Source organism: Arachis stenosperma, chromosome 3, assembly GCF_014773155.1.
Source record: "Arachis stenosperma cultivar V10309 chromosome 3, arast.V10309.gnm1.PFL2, whole genome shotgun sequence".
In the NCBI taxonomy this organism is placed as follows: domain Eukaryota; kingdom Viridiplantae; phylum Streptophyta; class Magnoliopsida; order Fabales; family Fabaceae; genus Arachis; species Arachis stenosperma.
In genome coordinates, this window is record NC_080379.1 from 32,768,459 (window position 1) to 32,777,454 (window position 8,996).

An 8,996-nucleotide genomic window follows, 5' to 3' on the forward strand; every position below is an offset into this window, starting at 1 on the left:
GTATATTTTAGTTAGTTTTTATTATATTTTTATTAGGTTTTAGTTAAAATTCACTTTTCTGGACTTTACTATGAGTTTGTGTGTTTTTCTGTGATTTCAGGTATTTTCTGGCTGAAATTGAGGGTCCTGAGCAAAAATCTGATTCAGAGACTGAAAAGGACTACAGATGCTGTTGGATTCTGACCTCTCTGCACTCGAAATAGATTTTTTGGAGCTACAGAAGCCCAATTGGCGCGCTCTCAACGGCGTTGGAAAGTAGACATCCTGAGCTTTCCAGCAATGTATAATAGTCCATACTTTGCCCGAGATTTGATGGCCCAAACTGGCGTTGCAAATCAGCTTCAGAATTCCCGGCGTTTAACGCCGGAACTGGCACAAAAATTGGAGTTAAACGCCCAAACTGGCATAAAAGCTGGCGTTTAACTCCAGAAAAAGTCTCTACACATGAAAGCTTCAATGCTCAGCCCAAGCACACACCAAGTGGACCCCAGAAGTGGATTTTTACGTCATTTACTCATTTCTGTATACCCTAGGTTACTAGTTCACTATTAATAGGACCTTTTGATATTGTATCTCTACCTCATGACACTTTACACATTTCTCATTGTATCTTCTACAGCATGAGTCTCTAAACCCCATGGTTGGGGGTGAGGAGCTCTGCTGTGTCTTGATGGATTAATGCAATTACTACTGTTTTTCATTCAATCACGCTTGCTTCTATTCTAAGATATCACTTGTTTCTAAACTTGATGAATGTGATGATCCATGACACTCATCATCATTCTCACCTATGAACGTATGCCTGACAACCACCTCCGTTCTACCTTAGATTGAGTAGATATCTCTTGGATTCCTTAATCAGAATCTTCGTGGTATAAGCTAGAACTGATGGCGGCATTCAAGAGAATCTGAAAGGTCTAAACCTTATCTGTGGTATTCTGAGTTGGATTCAAGGATTGAATGACTGTGACGAGCTTCAAACTCCTGAAGGCTGGGCGTTAGTGACAGACGCAAAAGAATCACTGGATTCTATTCCGACCTGATTGAGAACCGACAGATGATTAGCCGTGCTGTTACAGAGCGCGTTGAACATTTTCACTGAGAGGATGGGAGGTAGCCATTGACAACGGTGAAACCCTACATACAGCTTGCCATGGAAGGAGTCTTGCGTACTTGAAGAAGAAGACAGTAGGAAACAAGAGATTCAGAAGATAGAGCATCTCCAAAACCTTAACCTGTTCTCCATCACTGCAAAACAAGTACTGATTTCATGTTCTTTTACTTTTTACAATCAACCCTGATAATTATTGATATCCTGACTAAGAGTTACAAGATAACCATAGCTTGCTTCAAGCCGACAATCTCCGTGGGATCGACCCTTACTCGCGTAACGTATTACTTGGACGACCCAGTGCACTTGCTGGTTAGTTGTGCGGAATTGCAAAAGTGTGATTGCAATTTCGTGCACCAAGTTTTTGGCGCCGTTGCCGGGGCTTGTTTCGAGTTTGGACAACTGACGGTCTATCTTGTTGCTTAGATTAGGACTGTTTTATTTTTGTTGGTTGGTGCGCGAAATTGTGAACTATACTTTTTCACAACTCTCATAATCCCTGGTAATGGCTCCAAAAACTTGGTGCGCTCAATACCATGGCATTACACAACTTCGCACAACTAACCAGCAAGTGCACTGGGTCGTCCAAGTAATAAACCTTACGTGAGTAAGGGTCGATCCCACGGAGATTGTTAGTATTGAAGCAAGCTATGGTCATCTTGTAAATCTTAGTCAGGCAAACTCAGATATATATGGTGATGAACGAAAATAACATAAAAGATAAAGATAGTGATACTTATGTAAATCATTGGTAGGAACTTCAGATAAGCGCATGAAGATGCCTTCCCTTCCGTCTCTCTGCTTTCCTACTGTCTTCATCCAACCCTTCTTACTCCTTTCCATGGCAAGCTCGTATAGGGTCTCACTGTTGTCAGCAGCTACCTCCCATCCTCGCAGTGAAAGCTAATGCACACACTCTGTCACAGTGCTGCCAATCACCGGTATGGTTCCCTCCCCTACCGGAATAGAATAACTCTTTTGCGTCTGTCACTAACGCCCAGTAGGTTACAGGTTTGAAGCACGTCACAGTCATTCAATCATTGAATCCTACTCAGAATACCACAGACAAGGTTAGACCTTCCGGATTCTCTTGAATGCTGCCATCAGTTCTTGCCTATACCACGAAGACTCTGATCTCACGGAATGGTTGGCTCGTTTGTCAGGCGAGCACTCGGTTGTCAGGCGATCAACCATGCATCGTGCAATCAGGAATCCAAGAGATATTCACTAAGCCTCAGATGCTTGTAGAACAAGAATGGTTGTCAGTCACCTTGTTCATGGGTGAGAATGGTGATGGGCGTCAATCATCACCTTCATCATGTTGAAGAACAAGTGATATCTTGGAACAAGAACAAGCGGAATTTGAATGAAAGAACAATAGTAATTGCATTAATACTCGAGGTACAGCAGAGCTCCACACCTTAATCTATGGTGTGTAGAAACTCCACCGTTGAAAATACATAAGCATAAGGTCTAGGCATGGCCGAATGGCCAGCCTCCCAATGATCTAAGAACTAAAATGTCCAAAGATGATCTAGAGATCTAAAAGTGGTCAAAAGATTTCTAATACAATAGTAAAAGGTCCTACTTATAGAAAACTAGTACATAGATGAGTAAATGACATAAAAATCCACTTCCGGGCCCACTTGGTGTGTGCTTGGGCTGAGCAATGAAGGAATTTCGTGTAGAGACTCTCCTTGGAGTTAAACGCCAGCTTTAGTGCCAGTTTGGGCGTTTAACTCCCAATCAGGTGCCAGTTCCGGCGTTTAACGCTGGAATTTCTTGAGGTGACTTTGAACGCCGGTTTGGGCCATCAAATCTTGGGCAAAGTATGGACTATTATATATTGCTGGAAAGCCCAGGATGTCTACTTTCCAACGCCGTTGAGAGCGCGCCAATTGGGCTTTTGTAGCTCCAGAAAATCCACTTCGAGTGCAGGGAGGTCAGAATCTAACAGCATCTGCAGTCCTTTTGAGTCTCTGGATCAGATTTTTGCTCAGGTCCCTCAATTTCAGCCAGAAAATACCTGAAATCACAGAAAAATACACAAACTCATAGTAAAGTCCAGAAAAGTGAATTTTAACTAAAAACTAATAAAAATATACTAAAAACTAACTAGATCATACTAAAAACATACTAAAAACAATGCCAAAAAGTATACAAATTATCCGCTCATCACAACACCAAACTTAAATTGTTGCTTGTCCTCAAGCAACTGAAGATCAAATAAGATAAAAAGAAGGGAATATGCAATGAACTCCAAAAACATCTATGAGGATCAGTATTAATTAGATGAGCGGGGCTTTTACTTTTTGCCTCTGAATAGTTTTGGCATCTCACTCTATCCCTTGTAATTCAGAATGATTGGCTTCTTTAGGAACTTAGAATCCAGATAGTGTTAATGATTCTCCTAGTGAAGTATGATGATTCTTGAACATCGCTATTTATTGAGTCTTGGCTGTGGCCCAAAGCACTCTGTCTTCCAGTATTACCACCGGATACATACATGCCACAGACACATAATTGGGTGAACCTTCTCAGATTGTGACTCAGCTTTGCTAAAGTCCCCAATTAGAGGTGTCCAGGGTTCTTAAGCACACTCTTATTTGCCTTGGATCACAACTTTATTTCTTTCTTTTTCTTTCTTTTTCTCTTTCTCTCTTTTTTTCTTTTTTTCTTTTTCGGTTTTTTTTTTTTTGAAATGCTTTTTCTTGCTTCAAGAATCATTTTATTGATTTTTCAGATCCTCAGTAACATGTCTCTTTTTTCATCATTCTTTCAAGAGCCAACATTCATGAACCACAAATTCAAAAGACATATGCACTGTTTAAGCATACATTCAGAGAACAAAAATATTGCCACCACATCAAAATAATTAAACTATTATAAAATTCAAAATTCATGCAATTCTTTCTTTTATCAATTAGGCACGTTTTTATTGAAGAAAGGTGATGGATTCATAGGACATTCATAACTTTAAGGCATAGACACTAAGACACTAATGATCATAAGACACAAACATGGATAAACATAAGCATTAAAATTCGAAAAACAGAAGAACAATAACAAGGAAATCAAAGAACGGGTCCACCTTAGTGATGGCGGCTCTTTCTTGCTCTTGAAGATCCTATGGAGTGCTTGAGCTCCTCAATGTCTCTTCCTTGTCTTTGTTGCTCCTCCCTCATGATTCTTTGATCTTCTCTAATTTCATGAAGGATGATGGAGTGTTCTTGATGCTCCACCCTCAGTTGTCCCATGTTGGAACTCAATTCTCCTAGGGAGGTGTTTAGTTGCTCCCAATAATTTTGTGGAGGAAAATTCATTCCTTGAGGAATCTCAGGGATCTCATGATGAGTGAGATCTCTTGTGTACTCCATCCTTTTCTTGGTGATGGGCTTGTCCTCATCAATGGGAATGTCTCCCTCTATGTCAACTCCAACTGAATAACAGAGGTGGCAAATGAGATGAGGAAAGGCTAACCTTGCCAAGGTGGAGGTCTTGTCCGCCACCTTATAGAGTTCTTGGGCTATAACCTCATGAACCTCTATTTCTTCTCCAATCATGATACTATGGATCATGATGGCCCGGTCTATGGTAACTTCGGACCGGTTGCTAGTGGGGATGATTGAGCGTTGTATGAACTCTAACCATCCTCTAGCCACGGGCTTGAGGTCATGCCTTCTCAATTGGACCGGCTTTCCTCTTGAATCTTGCTTCCATTGTGCGCCCTCTTCACATATGACTGTGAGGACTTGGTCCAACCTTTGATCAAAGTTGACCCTTCTAGTGTAAGGATGCTCATCTCCTTGCATCATAGGCAAGTTGAACGCCACCCTCACACTCTCCGGACTAAAATCCAAGTATTTCCCCCGAACCATAGTGAGATAATTCTTTGGATTCGGGTTCACACTTTGGTCATGGTTCTTTGTGATCCATGCATTGGCATAGAACTCTTGAACCATCAAGATTCCGACTTGTTGAATGGGGTTGGTGAGTACTTCCCAACCTCTTCTTCGGATCTCATGGCGGATCTCCGGATATTCACCCTTTTTGAATGAAAAGGGGACCTCGGAGATCACCTTCTTCAAGGCCACAACTTCATAGAAGTGGTCTTGATGCACCCTTGAGAGGAATCTATCCATCTCCCATGACTCAGAGGTGGAAGCTTTTGCCTTCCCTTTCCTCTTTTTAGAGGTTTCTCCGGCCTTGGATGCCATAAATGGTTATGGAAAAACGAAAAAGCAACGCTTTTACCACACCAAACTTAAAATGTTTGCTCGTCCTCGAGCAAAAGAAGAAAGAAGAGAGTAGAAGAAGAAGAAATGAGGAAGAAGGGAGATGGTAGTGTGTTCGGCCAAGAAGGGTAAGAAAGGGTGTTTAGGTTGTGTGAAAATGAAGAGTTGAAGAAGGGTATTTATAGGAGAGAGGGGGGTAAAGGTTCGGCCATTATGGGTGGGTTTGGGAGGGAAAGTGGTTTGAAATTGAAGGGTGAGGTTGGTGGGGTTTTATGAAGGATGGATGTGAGTGGTGAAGAGAAAGATGGGATTTGATAGGTGAGGGGTTTTTGGGGAAGAGGTGTTGAGGTGATTGGTGAATGGGGGAAGAAGAGAGAGAGTGATGGTAGGGTCCTGTGGGGTCCACAGATCCTGTAGTGTCAAGGAAAAGTCATCCCTGCACCAAATGTTGCTCAAAATCACGTTTTGAGCCATTTCTGGCGTTAAACGCCGGGCTGGTGCCCATTCCTGGCGTTTAACGCCAGGTTCTTGCCCTTTACTGGCGTTTAACGCCAGTCTGGTGCCCTTTTCTGGCGTTAAACGCCCAGAATGGTGCCAGACTGGGCGTTAAACGCCCAACAGCTAGTATTACTGGCGTTTGAACGCCAGCTTCTCCTCCTCCAGGGTGTGCTGTTTTTCTTCCTGTTTTTCATTCTGTTTTTGCTTTTTTCATTGTTTTTGTGACTTCTTATGATCATCAACCTACAAAAAAGATAAAATAACAAAAGAAAATAATTAATTATAAAACATTGGGTTGCCTCCCAACAAGCGCTTCTTTAATGTCATTAGCTTGACAGAGGGCTCTCATGGAGCCTCAGAGATACTCAGAACCGTGTTGGAACCTCCCAACACCAAACTTAGAGTTTGAATGTGGGGGTTCAACACCAAACTTAGAGTTTGGTTGTAGCCTCCCAACACCAAACTTAGAGTTTGACTGTGGGGGCTCTGTTTGGCTCTGTTTTGAGAGGAGCTCTTCATGCTTCCTCTCCATGATGACAGAGGGATATCCTTGGGCCTTAAACACCAAGGATTTTTCATTCACTTGAATGATTAACTCTCCTCTGTCAACATCAATCACAGCCTTTGCTGTGGCTAGGAAGGGTCTGCCAAGGATGATGGATTCATCCATGCACTTCCCAGTCTCTAGGACTATGAAGTCAGTAGGGATGTAATGATCTTCAATCTTCACCAAAACATTCTCTAAAAGTCCATGAGCTTGTTTTCTTGAATTGTCTGCCATCTCTAATGAGATTCTTGCAGCTTGCACCTCAAGGATCCCTAATTTCTCCATTACAGAGAGGGGCATGAGGTTCACACTTGACCCTAAGTCACACAAGGCCTTCTTGAAGGTCATGGTGCCTATGGTACAAGGTATAGAAAACTTCCCAGGATCCTGCCTCTTTTGAGGCAGTTTCCGCCTAGACAAGTCATCCAGTTCTTTGGTGAGCAAAGGTGGTTCTTCCTCCCAAGTCTCATTTCCAAATAACTTGTCATTTAGCTTCATGATTGCTCCAAGGTATTTAGCAACTTGCTCTTCAGTGACATACTCATCCTCTTCAGAGGAAGAATACTCATCAGAGCTCATGAATGGCAGAAGTAAGTCCAATGGAATCTCTATGGTCTCATTTTGAGCCTCAGATTCCCATGGTTCCTCATTGAGGAACTCAGAGGAGATTGGTACACGCCCACTGAGGTCTTCCTCAGTGGCGTCCTCCTCCTCTCTTTCCTCTCCATATTCGGCCATGTTTATGGCTTTGCACTCTCCTTTTGGATTTTCTTCTGTATTACTTGGAAGAGTACTAGGAGGGAGTTCAGTAATTTTCTTGCTCAGCTGTCCCACTTGTCCTTCCAAATTTCTGATGGAGGACCTTGTTTCATTCATGAAACTTTGAGTGGTCTTTATTAGATCAGAGACCATTGTTGCTAAGTCAGAAGTATTCTGCTTAGAACTCTCTGTCTGTTGCTGAGAAGATGATGGAAAAGGCTTGCTATTGCTAAACCTGTTTCTTCCACCATTATTGTTATTGAAACCTTTTTGAGGTCTCTCTTGATTCTTCCATGAGAGATTTGGGTGATTTTTCCATGAAGAATTGTAGGTATTTCCATAGGGTTCTCCTAGGTAATTCACCTCTTCCATGGAAGGGTTCTCAGGATCATAAGCTTCTTCCTCAGATGAAGCATTCTTTGTACTGTTTGGTGCATTTTGCATTCCAGATAGACTTTGAGAAATCAAATTGACTTGTTGAGTCAATATCTTGTTCTGAGCCAATATGGCATTCAGAGTGTCAATCTCAAGAACTCCTCTCTTCTGACTAGTCCCATTGTTCACAGGATTCCTTTCAGAAGTGTACATGAATTGGTTATTTGCAACCATTTCAATCAATTCTTGAGCTTCTGCAGGCGTCTTCTTCAGATGAAGAGATCCTCCAGCAGAGCTATCCAAGGACATCTTAGATAGTTCAGAGAGACCATCATAGAAAATACCTATGATGCTCCATTCAGAAAGCATGTCTGAAGGACATCTTCTGATTAATTGTTTGTATCTTTCCCAAGCTTCATAGAGGGATTCTCCATCCTTCTGTCTGAAGGTTTGGACTTCCACTCTAAGCTTACTCCATCTTTGTGGTGGAAAGAACTTTGCCAAGAAGGCATTGACTAGCTTTTCCCAAGAGTCCAGGCTTTCTTTAGGTTGAGAATCCAACCATATTCTAGCTCTGTCTCTTACAGCAAAAAGGAATAGCATCAGTCTATAGACCTCAGGGTTAACCCCATTAGTCTTGACTGTGTCACAGATTTGCAAGAATTCAGCTAAAAACTGATGAGGATCTTCCATTGGAAGTCCATGGAACTTGCAATTCTGTTGCATTAGAGAAACTAATTGAGGCTTAAGCTCAAAGTTGTTTGCTCCAATGGCAGAGATAGAGATGCTTCTCCCATAGAAGTCGGGAGTAGGTGCAGTAAAGTCACCCAGCACCTTCCTTGCATTGTTGGCATTGTTGTTGTTTTCGGCTGCCATGTCTTCTTTTTCTTTGAAGAATTCGGTCAGGTCCTCTAAAGAGAGTTGTGCTTTGGCTTCTCTTAGCTTTCTCTTCAAGGTCCTTTCGGGTTCAGGGTCAGCTTCAACAAGAATGCCTTTGTCTTTGTTCCTGCTCATAAGAAAGAGAAGAGAACAAGAAAATGTGGAATCCTCTATGTCACAGTATAGAGATTCCTTTAAGTGTCAGAGGAAAAGAAGAGTAGAAGACAGAAGTAGAAAATTCGAACTTATCAGAAAAAGATGGAGTTCGAATTTTGCCTTAAGGGATAGTGTTAGTCCATAAACAGAAGGATGTGAGAAGAAGGGAAGTAATTTTCGAAAATTAAGTAAAAGATTTTGAAAAATTTTTTGAAAAACACTAATTGATTTTCGAAAATAAGAGTGGGAAAGAAATCAAGTGATTTTTGAAAAAGATTTTGAAATTAGAAGTTAAAAAGATTTGATTGAAAACTATTTTGAAAAGGATGTGATTAAGAAGATATGATTGGTTTTTTTTTTTTTAAAAAAAAATGTGATTGAGAAAATATGATTTGAAAACAATTTTAAAAGATATGATTTGAAAACAATTTGAAAA

General features: G+C 41.3%; 1 non-coding gene across 1 annotated transcript; it reads left to right on the plus strand.

Moving 5' to 3' along the window:
• The first annotated feature begins 7,888 nt into the window (after positions 1–7,888).
• Positions 7,889–7,996, plus strand: LOC130971808 (small nucleolar RNA R71). Its single transcript, XR_009083016.1, has one exon. It is a non-coding gene; the product is annotated as a small nucleolar RNA R71 (small nucleolar RNA).
• Positions 7,997–8,996: the final 1,000 nt, after the last annotated feature.